Genomic DNA, 14,609 nt, shown 5'->3' with positions numbered 1-14,609 from the left:
AGTCCTAGGCGGTAAAGATCATCCGGCCCAAGCTTAAGTCATGCTGAGAGCTCTGGTTGGGGTCTGTCATGAAGAAAAATACCTTCTGTGGCTTCAATGCCATTTTTCTTTCATCCTTAACCTCTTTTTTCCTCGCCTGGGGTTTCTTTACCCCTTACAAGGCATACATGACAGTTTTCTACTTCAGACTTTCATCCTCTTTAGATCAGAGCACCCACATTTCTGTCTCATTGTGGCCATGCCTTGGGTGCAGATCTGAGGCACCTGGAGTACCAACTAAATGGGATGGTAACCACTGAGTCCCAGATGGTGATTCTCTAAACACCACACCACTGGCACTTGTCCCTTAGTGCACCTCAACTTGGTGGGCAGCTCGGTGTTCCTCTACACCTTGGCTTACACTCAGGTGTGACTGGGAACCATCAGGTAGGTGTTTCATCCCAGACTTTCTTGAAAAGCTCAGCTACTGCCCAGAGCAGATTCAGTGACGAAAATTTTCTTTTAAAATGCCACTGGAAGAGGTCTTGTTGTTTTCCTACGTGTTAAACAGTAGCTCAACAGTTATAGCACACACCCAGCAGTGCGGGTGATCAAGGTCCAGTCCTTCCTCTGTCTTTCAGGGCCATGAAATCCCATCTTCTGGGAGACTGCCCCAAACACCAGACTATAGTCTATCTCCAGAGCAATACACATTCACTTACAGAAGTTGTCTCACTTGGTGCAAGAAGAATTCAGAGTTCCCTGGGCCAGGGAACAGGTGTGTCACATCTCACCTCATGGTCATTTTCCTGGGCAAGAGGAGATCTGTGTCCTGATCCTGATCCCTGACTGTACATGTTATCCAGTGCCTGACTCATGCAAAATACATAAACAGGTCCTAGTGAAGGTGCTGAAATGCCAGTCTCTGCTTTCCAAGATAAACACTTGGCTAGTGAACAGTCTTTCTTCTCTTTGGCTGCTGGGTGCTGAGTACTGAGTACTTCGTCTCTGTCACGGCAAGAGTGACGTACGCTGGTTTGGTACACAAAGTACAGTTCAGATAAATTCCTCTATGGGAAACTGTAGTAGCATTTTCAATGCTCACACTTCAAGCCTAGCTTGAAGTGTAGGTGGGCAAGGGAAAATAAGTGCTTTTGTGGGTTTGTTTTTTAAAAAAATATTTTTGTGGTTTCAATTAAATTGTGTTTTGTTGTTTCAATTAATTTGAGTTTTGTTGTTTTAGTGAAAGCCTGCCTATCTGTGGACATATGATATGTCTTTGAAAAGCCTTGGCTGCCACATGCTCTATAGAAACTTCTTCAGCTGTTCATTGCTTAAAACTTCCAAAGACTCCCACTCTCATGTATGATCCTTTCATAGCACCTCCTGCCTGTAGAGCAAGAGCACCCAGCCCTAAAAATGTGTCTTTCCACAGAGGACTATTTCCATGAGACAGTCCATGTCTCCCATTCTTTCCACTGTGAAGGGGCCAGAGTTGCAGTGTTCACTTTCCTCCTGCCTGAAGCAGTCTGAAAATTCTGAAAGACTTAAAAACCAGGTACGGGGCCAGAGTCTGTTTCACACTTAGCTAAGGTTTCAACATCTGCACCATCCATGATGTGATTGGCATTTGTGTTCAGATCTCCTGCTTTGGTGCCAGAAGCTGGCACCCAACCTTCACGGCAGGGCGCGTCTGGGTGATGCCCTTGGGGTCCAGAAGCTAGGAGGTGATCTTCACCCATGTTGCAGACATACCATACCAAACCATGCCCCGCCGTGCCATGCTGTGCAAGGTAGAGCAGACCAGGCTGGTGGGAAGAGTGAATTACAGTCCCTACAGGCTGAGGAGAACACTTAGCTCAGACCTCCCACTTTCTGGGAGAAGGCTCTGACCACACAGCTACCATTTAATGCATGATGTGCTCTGTGACAACACCTTTACAAGAGGCCTCTGCTCTGATGGGTGCCTGGCCTGAGATCACGGCAGAGAAGGTAAATGGAGCAGGAGGAACGCACAACCCTAACTTCTAAGCTCCGAGGAGGGACTGAGTTCTCACACATTTTCTGCCTGCTGCTTCTAGGCAGCTCCGTGCCCCTGGAGATGGTTTGTCCTTTGGGATGCCTCCTTGTATCAGCAGAGGCCAGAAACCTGAGTGCAGTCCTGGGAAGCACCTCAGTGTCTTGGTCTGTGAGTATAAGGCGGTTGTTGTGACCAGCACAAAGCTTGCACTTCATGTGGAGCATTTGTTCTCCTTCTCTTTGATGATTTTCTGTGTAAAACCCAAACACCAGCTGGTTTCTCTCTGAAGGAATGTCCTCAGGCCCTTTAGAGCCATTCCTGATCCTCTGCCTGACCACTGTCCTCACCAATGAAATGAAGCCCAACTTCTGCCTCCTAAAAAATGGAAGTTCATGGCTTGTCACTCAGGAGGGTGCTGTTGCTGCACGGGGAACGAGCCAGTTAGCCCAGGGCAAAGGTGCAGGTCACAACACCGCACCATGTCACCCCTCTGCCCTGTCCCTTGGAAGCAGTATTTCCAGCACTGATGCAGAGAATGGAGTTAACTCTAATTTGTTACTCAACTACTGCTGACTTGTCTGGTGTATTTGGGCTTGGCAAAAAGTTGCTCTGTGACTCGTCCACAGAAGAGGGTTAGTATTATCTGCTGCCTAACGGCTGGATTGCAGGGATCGAATAAATTAAGCACTGGGAGAGGGACGAACGGCATGAGAGTGGAATGAAGTGTGGTAAGGAAGCCTTCCACCACCTTCGCCTGATTCCCCAGTGCACAGCAGCATGCACGCGTACTTTGCACGGCGCTTGTTCATTAGGTGGCACCACAGGCCCAGGATTTCATGGTGAGCGCAGTCTCCAGAGGGCTCCTCTAGGTCTGCGCAGGGGTTTGCAGGCTCAGACGTTTTGTTGCCCTATTTGTGTATTTTTTTTCCTGGAGAAACATGCTGTCCTGACAAATCCTGGAAGAACAGAGAATTATTATTGCAAAAGCAAAGCAGCAGCAATCAAGACTTCCGATACAGACACCCAGCCTGAAGTTTCCAGGAACTGCACATGGGGACCTGGAGCTGCTTGGGGTAAAAAAACATGCAAAGTGCCTGCAGTCCACCCGCCAACCTTGGCTGCACCAAGGCACTGCAAAGGGCAGCACTGTGGGGCTGCTGCTTTTCCCTGAACTGGGAGACAGCAGAGCCAGTCATCTCAAAAATCTTGTCCTTTCTCCAGCGGTCTGTGGAGAGGCCTCAAAGGATGCTGGTGATGCAGAGACATGTGCTCTTCGAGGAGAGGGCACCGTGCCCCTGCGCCTGTGCCTCCTGCCTCTGCTGTGGGGCTGGCACCAATGCCCAGCATCTGCCCCAGGTTCTGGAGCCTTCTGTGCTTTTGGGTTGAACATACCCTACATGTCTCAGGTTGTGCCTCTTTCACTGAAGCGTCCTGAGCTGAACTGGGGTAGGGAAGGCGCCTGCGTTCTCTTACAGCCCTCCCAGCCACCTTCTTCCTCACCTTGATTTCCTTGGCATTTCCTTGGTTAAATGTTTATACAAGTTTTCAAAGCCAGGGAGTGCACAGGCAAGATTCTCTTGAACAATCTGGTTTGAGGTGGTTTAACTCCTTCCCCCCATTCTGCCAGTTATTCCCGGTCTGACACAGTGCTTGCAAAAGCCCGGCTCTACCAAAACACACTTGACCTGGCTTGCAACTGCCATGGCTATTCCCATCTCAGCACCCTGCTAGAGCCAGGTCTGGGCTTCTCCATCCCAGCTGGCAGCTTAGTCATTCTTCAGCCCAGGGTCAGCAACCTGCAGCCTACTGAGTGCCCCTCTGTCTGAAGCTGAAAGATAAACGCCCTTGAAATCTGAAGTAACCATGATAATTTTATTTTGAACAGGAAAATGGGCTGTTTTTTCCCCTTATCTAATTGATTAGGAATGTCAAATATTCTTTTCTGTACACCGTTCATGCCTCTTATTTATGTAGGAAGCAGCTGGTCTAGGGATTGAGCCAAACACTTTTTTTAACGAGAGAAAATTAAGCTTTCTTTTGGGGCTGGGGGGGAGGGGGGTGTCACTGTATTTCATCGCAAGTTGACAGATAGAATCCATCTCTCTGCTTTTCTCTCTGCGTCCTGACATGTCTCTGGGAAATGTTCGCCTTGTCCCTGCTTCAAAGAAAACTGCAGGTGTCTGGGAGAATGGGGGCAAAGAGGGAGCACAGGGACACAGGCAGCCCAACAGGATGTTCACAGCTCAGGAGCCATGTCTGGGCACCCGAAGACATCAGAAAAAAAAATCTTGGCTTTTGTCTGGGTGGATTTCTGTCCACTTCTATTTCTGCACATTGCTGAGCAGTACTAGATGCAGCAGTTACTATCTAGGGGATGATATTAGCTTTGCGTCCGCGTGACTGTCTAAGTAATTCCTTTCTGTAATGGGCTTAAAATGGAGTGTATGTTCTCATTTTTCTCAGTAGGCAGTTACGCTTCCCATCTGAAATTGTACAGCCCTAGATTGCATTTCAGAAAGTTTTCTTAGGAAGAGCCTGAAATCGCAGCACAGTCAGATTTGTTGCTGAGGTTCGTTCAGCCTGATTGATAGATACAGCACCATCTACTTGCAAAACCCAACTGAAGGATGGTTCTTGGTACAATTTGGTCAAATGGGTAATTGAACCCCCCTAAAAGATGTAGGACTCTAAGTCACTAGTCATCATAACACCTCGAAGTTCATGCAAAGGAAATTGCTAATCAATAGAACTGTTTTGTAGAATAAACATGTAAATAATTTAAACATGAGGAAAAATAGACAATCAATGTTATAGGTGTCACCATAAAGCTGTCACTATCAATGTACCTGCTGCAGCTCTGCATGTCCACGGCCAGTGGTTTTAGAAGTGGGTATTTGTGAAAAGAGGATGTACAAAAGAAATGGTAGTGTAAACACTAAGTAAAGCCACATATTGCACAAGGAATGTAAAAACGTATCTCCGGTAAAACCTCTGTTCACAGAAGATGAGAATGGGTCATGCACCAGTGGATTGTTGAACTAGCAATCTTTCATTCAATGTAGGGTTACCATCATCTGCAGGATGTTTATACCTGAGTGAGCTGGGGGATACCAAATAAATGGGGTAGTGTCTTATTCCTTTTAAAAATGTTCGCATGACTTTTCATCACTCAGCCATGGCTGATGTCACCATCATTGCTTCCCACTTTCTGTGATACAGATCAGCCTGGAGGGTTTTACACATCCCAGACGTGTACCTGCCTCCATAATCAAAATGGGATCTTGCTGGACTTGCCATTGTAGTTAGTGGAGCAGCCACAAATGAGGTGCAGAGAAAATAGAGCTAGAGATGGACTTTCCCAGTTAAAATAGCATATATTCCCTGTGGCAGGTTGCTATGGGAAGTGATCATGCTGACAGTCACCTTGAAAATACCTCAGACTGGTGAGTTGGCATGACACTGACAAGTTTTCAACAGGCTCGCATATGAGATGTCCCACAACCAGCTGAGCCTACCACTTGTCTACATAGACCTCCAAGCCTGAGTCCTGAAGAACATTAAAAATGGTTTGAAGAGCACGCTCACAGCAATATTGAGACAACCTGGACTATCTTGATGTGAATATTGTCCTTTATTTATCCTAGTTGTGCGGTGTTTTGGAGAGCCATTTCAAAGCTGAACTCGTGGTTGCCATTAGGGCTATGACCAGAATGACACTCTGTGTCTCTAAGCTAAGTATTCAGCACTAACTGAGCTGCTGATTGCTGCTTGATGAGCTTGTAGGGACGACACAGCTGAAAAGCCTTGGTTTCACCTGGTCTGGCAGGAATGCTGGGATTTGTTTAATCAGCTAGCCAAACAACCTCCAGCACCTGCTCCCTTAGCAGAGGAGGCCAAGCAACAAACATTTTGCTGGGTGAAAGTTTCCACCAAGTTCTCACTAGTGGAAGGTAGATCTGCCAGCAGTGTTGCTCTCCATCACTGAGACTTCTTCATAGGGGTTGACCTGGACATAGAAGCAAATATGGCCAACCTGGTTACTCCCACCAGGTGTGAGGACACATATACACAGTGATTTGGGCTAAATGTTTGGGATTGGCTATTCCAGGTTTTTACTTGTGTTATCAGGGGCTGATGAATTGCCAAAGGTTTAGTAGCTAATAAAAACAAGTGCTGTGCCAGATCCAAGGAAAACCCCATGCTCAGAAGCAAGTTGCTAGCCCCAACAACTCTTTCCTACATCTTTCAAGGTCCCCAGGGGACACATTCTGGAAGACCAGGTGTGTTCTGCATGTTGACCAAGCAGGTTTTTGCTGAAGCAGTGGTTCCCATGGTCAAATTTTAGCACTAACTATAGTTAACTAAATCAAGACGGGAGCTATGCTCCTGGACTTGCTGCTGCTTGTCATACACTCGCACATTGTTCTCCTGAGGTGGGATTCACTGTGCTTGGTGTTTGCCAGCTAAAAATTAAGCACCTTAAATTGAGCTGACTGAAAATGAAGCAGTCAAACACTAGCAGCTCTTGTCTCCTTCTCTAGACAAAGGAGAGCGTTGAGCACTGCCACAACATGATTCATCCCAACCTTAAAAAAATTAAGCCAGGGAGTTGATTTCTGGACTTGCCTGTCTTGCTCTGTTGGCTATAGAGGGAGCTGAGACAGCTGGCTGAGAGTTCAGAGCCAATGTTTAGATGTCTGCTGTGAGGTAAATCCCACCGTTGGCCAAGAAGGTGAGCTTTCTGCCCCGGTGAGTGACCAGAGTTACTACCACACATGGACAGGTTTGGGAATGCACAGAGAGCACAGCAAACACAGGGGAAGTACAAACACCCAGCCTTCTGCCAGGCTGCGTGCTGCATCCCAGCTCTGCCTCAGTTTCCTTCCTAAAGACCTCCCACTAATCCATCTCCAAAACCTCTTTGACATGGCTAGTGATTGCTCAGAAGCCAGCTTTTGCTGACCAAGAGGTTACCTGACTACTGTTGTGACTGACCACGTGCGCCCTGTAGCAGGGGACAGGCTTATTTTCTGGGTGGGAGAAGAACAGATTAAAACAGTGCCAAGAAGATGTCACCTTCACAAGGTATTTATTATTACCCAGAACACAAATCCATCACCCAGAGGCAGGACCTGAAGTTTAAGCTCAGACAATGCAGGTAGGCGGGACCTTGGATCTGGCTTCTCTGGATTGCCTCAGGAATGTCAGTGCACAAAGTCAATCTTGGAAACAAGTTTGCTCAGCTCAGGGTGTCAGTGGACATTTATGTCTAATGCCAACGTAGACCTGCCATCTGCTCCTCCACCGCAGTCTGGCCCTCTTTCCTTGTACCAGGACAAGGCTGGCCAGCTGTGCATGCCATTGACTGAGCTCCGAGACTTGCCGGTAATGGAGATGTGCCACATCTCTGAGCAAGAACCACTGGGTCCATCTTATCCAGCATCCTGTGTCCTCAGGTAAGCAAGCAGAAATCTGGGGAAACATACATACAGCTGAAGTAATGCCATTTCGTGTGCAAAGACCCCATTTTGATTTAAAAAAAAGGGCAACTCCTTTCCTTCTTGCACCTGCCATTTAATCAGAAAACCCAATAATCCTCTAAGAGACATGGATCTGATCAGCCCCTTGAAGACTCTTGATTGATACTGCCAACAAATGAGAGGCATGATGTCTTAGATGCTAAATTTCTCAGGAAATAAGTTAGAATAAACAAAAACAGTTTTATGTGGATTCCTCTGTAACACAGACGTCTAAATACAGTCGGTCGGGTGCCAGTGACACTGTTATTGGGAAGAGAAATCCCAAAGAAAAGAAATCTGAGTGCAAGCCGAATGGGAACTGAAGAGACAAGGTGCAAGTAACAGGGGTTCCCCTTATCCCAGCCTGGAAGCCTGACCAGAAATGTCATGAAACCATTCATCCCACATGCGATGTATCTTGTTTCATTACTCTGTTTTATTTAATCTGGCAATAAATTGACATATATGATATGACTGCCATGATTAGCTTGTATGGATGTCTTGGTAACTTGGGTATGGCTACATGGAGGTGGCTTGGGATGGCAACCTAGCTTACCTTAAAGAGATATTATCCTGCAAAGCAGCTAAACGTGGATAATGCCGGTGGGTGGGGGAGGTCATTAGAAGCACTGAAGAGCCCCACTGTCCCCGCAGGAAAGCTGGGGGGAGCTGGGCAACACAGCCGCGAGGCCCTTGCTTCTCCACAGTGCTGGGAACAGGTAATCCATGGCAGTGGGGAGAAGCAGCAGCCCTGAAGTGCTGAAGCTCCCATGACAGAAGCCAGCTGCCATGACCGACACCCGTGCAGCAGGGGAGAAAAACAAAAACCGGCCCAGGAGGGCCTTGTTGCAAGAAGGAAGTATTATTTAACGTGCATTGTGTTGGGAAAGGAAAACAAGGGTTCTGGCACTGGGCCAGGTCCATTGGCCTCTTTTTTTTTTTTTCTTTTCTTTTCTCCTGGGCAATTGTTCTAGTGAGGCCAATTTTGTTTTTTGTTTTGGTTTGGTTTTTTTGCTTTGTTTTGTTTTCTTTGGTGTTTTTGGAGTTGACAATGCACGGGGTAATTTCTTGGTGCTCTTCCTGTGTTTTGGCACAGGGGCTGCCCAAGTGTTGAGCCACGCTTCCTGTGGCAGAGACACCACTGTCACCACCGCCACCATGGCCACCGGCACTGGCACACGGGTTGTATCATCGGGTGAGAGGGGGCTTCTCTCCTGCCCTGGAGCCGGGGGGCAGGAGGGAGAGGCGGGAGTGCGGGCAGCCGGGTGAGTCAGTATGGAAAGGCAGCGCGCATTTCTGTAGGGTGACTCACCAGCCTTTAGGAAGAAAAAAAATAATAAAAAAAAATTCCAGCCAAATTCTTTCAGGGAGGTAAACAAGGTCACGCAGTGCGGCGAGATCCTGTTTACCTGAGACAGGACGTCTTTGCAGAGCCGGTGCTGGAAGCGGGGATGTGTTGACATGACTCAGGGTGGCCAACGCAGGCAGAGGGGGCTGGGGGCACCACTCAGCCTGGGTGTCCCGGCATCACCACAGCAAAGAGGGGGGAACGCTGGCCACAGGCTGGATGCTCCCCTCTGTAGGGGCTCACCCTGCTACCTTGCAGCTCTGCCAGGAGGGAGGACAGGGGGCAAGGGACCACTGGGTCATGGCAGGGCTGTGCCAGCATTCAATGCTCACCTCCAGCCCTCGCCGTGCCGGTGGCCCCATCAGCTCCGACCCACTGCTGCCTGCTTGCCCGTACCCCATCATGAGTGGGCACTTTCCCTGTGGCCCCACAAGGAAGCCCTGGTGGCCACATGGTTAATCAGAGCCCATTCCAGACGCTGACTGAGTGTTTTTTCCTGATAACAAGATGTGTGTGAGTGTATGTCGCTCCTCATTCGAGTGAATATCCTGTTCTTACTGCTAGAGAAGTGGGGGGCAGCCGAGGGGGGGTGTGTGGTGGATGACAGGGCAGCATGCCGGGACTTTGCATTCCTGACATTCCTGCCTTGGCTGGTGACTGCAAAACAGCCCAGCGGGGAGGATGGGGCACCCATGGGTGGTCACCCCAGCCACCTGCTCACCCACGCTTTACCTCCATCACTGCTTCCCTGGTGAGCCTGCCTGTGGCATCAGGGCAAGGGGTCAGCCCAGGCTGCCCCTCTGCAGCCACTAGGTCCTCAGATGGAAGCAGCCTTCTCCCCTCAGTGTCTCCTCTTTCCATGATGGTCTTGGCAGCTTTTCCAGCACCTGTCCCTCGGTTTGACCTCTGCTGTGTCCTAGGAGTGCCTTTTCCAGCCCAGCTCCCATGCTCTAGCCCAGCAGCAGGGCACTCTGCGTGGACCCATTTGGGGTCGGGGGCATCTGCTGCAGGGTGAAAGGCTGAGGGGCCTCGCTGAGTCCCTGCGTCCTGCTCTTGGCCACCCTGGCCAGCTGGCAAAGATATACTGCAAGGACTATGCACCCAGGTCTTGCAGTCCGGGATTTCACTGGATGAGAAAGCCTTGCTCTCTTCCCCACTGGGGTGTCGTACATGGGGAGGACAGATATGTACAGGAGTAAAAGTTACCCTGGTCTGCACAGTTGAATTTAGCTCTCAATATGTATGTTTCTCCTTCTCCTTCCTCTTCCATAAACCCTGACCCGTCAGCCAGACTGGGCTTCTTGCTGGGTCCAGACAAGCAAAGAATGCTTGGCACTTCTCCCGCTCCCAAGCTGCCATCAGGAACCAGCATAGTGATGGAGGAGCCCATGGGACACCCTCCTGATGTCGGTACTGCTTTAGCTCTTGGAGGTGCAGAAAAGCACCCACAGCTCAAAAAAAGCACAGAGCCCAAGGCTGCCCCTCAGCCAGCTGCCTGGACCTGCTCCCATCCCCTCCACCCTTGCAGAGGTGAGCCAGGATCTGCAATCCAGCTATTTCAAGAGATGCAGCAAGAAGAGCTCTTTTTCTTTCTTTTCTTCCCTTTTTTTTTCATTGATATGACAAACCAAACACAGCCAATGTTGACCCTCGGCCAGAGCTACATCATGATGGTTTTGTTTCACAGTCAAAGCAAGATCCTTGGGGTCTTGCACAACCAGGTACTCAGAAAAAAGAAAGGTTTCTTTCTTTTTTTAAAACACACCCCTGTTTCACCTTCTCCAGCTTCCTGCCTTCCCCTTTCACAACCTGCCAGGATTTGGCAACTTTCTGAATGAAACAAGCATAGCTGACCTGTTGATGAATGAAACGTAGCCCTGCTGACCACTAAAAAGAAGGAGGAGACTCCCTGTCTCCCATCACAAGCTGTGCACACGTGTGTTTGTGGAAGGGGAAGGGACCAGGAGGAAAGAGGACAGTGCCTCTGGTCACATGCAGAACCCCATTTTTGAGGAATCGAAAGCATGTTATATCTGCAAGATTTCCAAAAAAACACAAGGGTGCTTCTGCATTTTAGGAAGCTACTAGTACAACCATGCTCCTGAGGCCTGGGCAGGCTTGCAGAAGTCTCTCAAGGGAGTCCCAGCACTAACCCTCCCTGCAGCCACTGGGGAGAAAACTGGGATATGCTGGGTGTAGGTTTTACCCACAGCTGGGCATGCAGCAAGGACCTCGGCCTCATCCCCACACCTGGTGCCTTTGCCCTGGCAGCAGCAGGGTGAGGAGCAGTTGAGGTTTGGGGTTTGCTTTGTGCTTACCAGTTTAGGGGAGGTGGGGGGTGGGGGCAGGGACAGATAGACGGATGGACTTACCCCTAAGCCACAGGGATTTTGGTAGATTTGTGTATTTCTTTGCTGTATTTCTAGTAGGAGAACCCCTGCAACACAGAGTCAGGGTATCTGTGGGACTGCAGCCAACACCAGACAAGCTGCCTTTGCTCAGCATGGAGGCAGGTCTCGCTGTCTCAGGATGTGTCTCTGCAGAGAAAAGCTGCCATGCATCAGTCCCAATTTTCTTCCCAGTGCAGAGAGCTTTTGCCTTTTAAGCCCCCACTGGCAGGGGACTAAGCCACACCGCAGAAGGCAACCTGGTGCAGGACAAGGCAAAGGGGGCTTCTGCATTTTGAACTCAGCCCCCAGTGCTGCACAGGATCTCCCTCTGGAGCATCATTTATTCCTAAATTCCTTAAATTCAACTTCTTTTCAAACTGCCTTTTATGCCTGCAGCTGAAGAGAACCCTGGTATTGGGAAAAGGTGGGAAGATTTTGGACAACACGTTGACAAGTGCCTTTATAAACACATCTGGGTCTGTAGGAGGAATGGTGTCGAGGTCCAGTGCTTTCCGCTTGGAAAGGGGTGTGTGTGAGACCCGTGCTGCCCAGAGAAAAAGTCCAAAGATCAGGAGCTTAATCTAAAGCACAAAGCTCTAGTCACTCGAGGACTTCAGCCCTGCCCCGGGCTCCCAAGCGACCTGGTTCCTTCAGGATGGGAAAACCCCACCAGGGATCCTCTGGACTCCCTGAGGATTACAGCCTAAATGACTAAACCTGTTAGGTCACTCGTGATCTGCCTCCTTTTATGGTCAAAATCAAGTGTCAGAATCACAGATTTCCTCTTTCCTTAGAACTGGGCTTTCTCGCTACCACAAATCCTTCTTTCAGTGCTAAAATTAAATGTCTGAAAGCACATGCATAGTGTTGCAATCTTGCTGCCTTGCTTACTGGTCTGTGTAATGCATGAGTTGAGTAACAAACAATAGAGGTTGGAAATAGCCGGGACAGAGATTTCCTCTTTCAATTGCAGAATTGTTTCCTTGACTGGTGCGTGCATAAGCCAGGTGGCAAAATGCTTGCCCCCACCAAGTTTCCTGGCAAGTAGGAGGGGTCTTTGGGTGAGGGGTGGAAAGGAGTGAAAGAAAAAGTTCCCAAAAAGAAACTCCTTCCTTTCTTGGGCTTAGCTTTATCTTCCTACTCCTTTGCAAGTTCACTCTGTCTCCCAGTAGCTGGTTCTTGCAGCTCCTGACAAACGTCTCAGGTCCTTTTTCAAACCTGTGAATGAGAACTACCGGCACTCCATACTAGAGATGGAGGCCTGAGATACAGACACCCATATCCAAAGCACCTCTGATACAGCCAAAACCTGGCACTGTGACATCTCCCATTCAGTGACACCCCAGGGATCCAGGTCCTACCAGTCCTGGGGAGCAGCAGAGCTTGCTGCTTTCCCACATTCAAGCACTGCAGTGAACACTGCCCTTAGTCAGCAGTAAGTCCCAGATGGTACCTGCTCCAGCTGAGCATAGACATTCAGGTATCACCAGGCTCTTGCTTCCCTCCACTCCAATTCAATAAGGACTTGTTACATTTGAGGCTGAGGGCCCACCTGCCCTACCCGTGGCCCAGCAGGAGGCCTGGCAGGGAAGTTGTCATATCCTGGTCTCCACGGGACCTGACAGCTCATTGAACACAGGTGGGGAGCAGTGGAATGTCTTTCCTGGATGCTGTAGACCCAGCTGGGTGCTTCTAGTCCTGGATGTGTAGGTAGAGTCACCTACACATGTATGTTCCTGCTTCTGAAAAACCCAACCACTAGGTCTCCTCCAGATCCTAGTGTTTGTGCCTTGTCTGACTAAAATGGCTGTCTCTGCCACACTCAACTGGCACGACCCAGGAAAGGGACCCTGGGCTGCGAGCTGCAAGGTGGCTGCCGGCCAAGCTTGTGACACTTTGGCTTTGTAGCCATAGATGGCCCAAATGCCAGAAATGCTGCCAGCAGCGATGATGTCCTTCCCCAGCTACACCCATGGCGCAGGTGGAGCACCACAGTGGGCTCAGCAGCACTGCACCAGCTCCTGCTGTTTGCTGCCCGAGGGCTCCCGCTTCCTGGATGGGTGTTCACATGCATCCAGGTTCCTTAGAGGGTTTTTAAAAATGTTTTCCAGCTAGAAAAAATCCCCTGTTGCTGGCTGGCCTTCCTTGGAGACCAGTGGTGTATCAGCCCCTGCTCTTCCTCCCCATGGCAGTGGGAACCTTTCAAGCTCCCAGGGCTTCTCCTACACCCATCCACCCAACCCAACCTTCTCTCCAAAAGGAGCAGCAGTTCCTTAATCCAAACCACTCCAACTAGCTAACCTCTTGCTTGGGAAAAAAACACACAGGATGAACGTACAATCAAATATCCTGCTTTTTAATGGCTGGGTTACAGCAGGGAGGGAAGGGAACGGGGTTCAGCTCTGGGTCTGGGGGTTGTGCCTGGCTCTGCATCTGTGTTCAGAGTGGGAAACTGGGGACATGGTAACAGCATCTGGTTGCTCCTTCCTGGCCATGAGCTTTGAAACTATCTACAAAACCTGAGTAAATAAATACTTACAACAATAGGTTGCAGCGTACCCGGTGGGACTATCCATGGAAAAGGGAAAATATGTATCATGGGGAAAAAACTGCAAATCCTGTTCAACTGCTCCTTTCTGTTTCATTTAATGCACTTGAAGGTGGCTGTGCTGGGGAAGTTTTATTTGATTACCAGGCTGTTCACACCTGCCTTGGTGGAGCCAGGAGAGCCAGCCAAACTCGAATGTGGAGAGCACCCATTTCAGTCCTTTTACAACCAGCTGATGAATCCAGTGGGATGCTCTGATGAATAGAGCATCCCCCATTCCTCCCTGGGGACAAACTTGCACCACTAGCTGTCTGCCTCGCTGTAGCAGGTGCTGGTCCTGCCCTTTGTAGACCAAGAGCCTCATCTGGATTTGTTCATCCTTCTGGGAGGGAGCTGCCCCTGGGTAAATCCTGGGATGCTCCGAAGTGGGGTTCTCTGTGAGTGAGAGGTGTGCTCCCTATTCATTCTGCTGGCTGGCCAGCACTGCTTCAAACTTTCCAGGGCAAGGCTATGCTGCAAATGCGGTGTTTTGTCCATAGCCACCAGGTTTATGGGACACCAGGGAGACCCCCCTTTTCCTCCCATCCCCCTCCCAGTGCAAGCGTTTTGTTTTTCTTCTTGATTAGTGGAAAAAATTCCTGAACCTGTCAGAGGGAAGGAAGGTCTTTTTCTCTCGCTCTTTCTCTCTCTCCTCGGACAATTAGTGAAATACAATTTCCATCATCACGGTGAACCATTTTTTCCAGCTAAATAACACCTCTGCAGGCTTTAAAGGGGAAGGCCCCTTTGCACAGCATTGCCCGAC

This window comes from Falco biarmicus, chromosome 5 (assembly GCF_023638135.1).
Source record: "Falco biarmicus isolate bFalBia1 chromosome 5, bFalBia1.pri, whole genome shotgun sequence".
NCBI lineage: Eukaryota > Metazoa > Chordata > Aves > Falconiformes > Falconidae > Falco > Falco biarmicus.
This window is presented reverse-complemented; position numbering follows the sequence as displayed.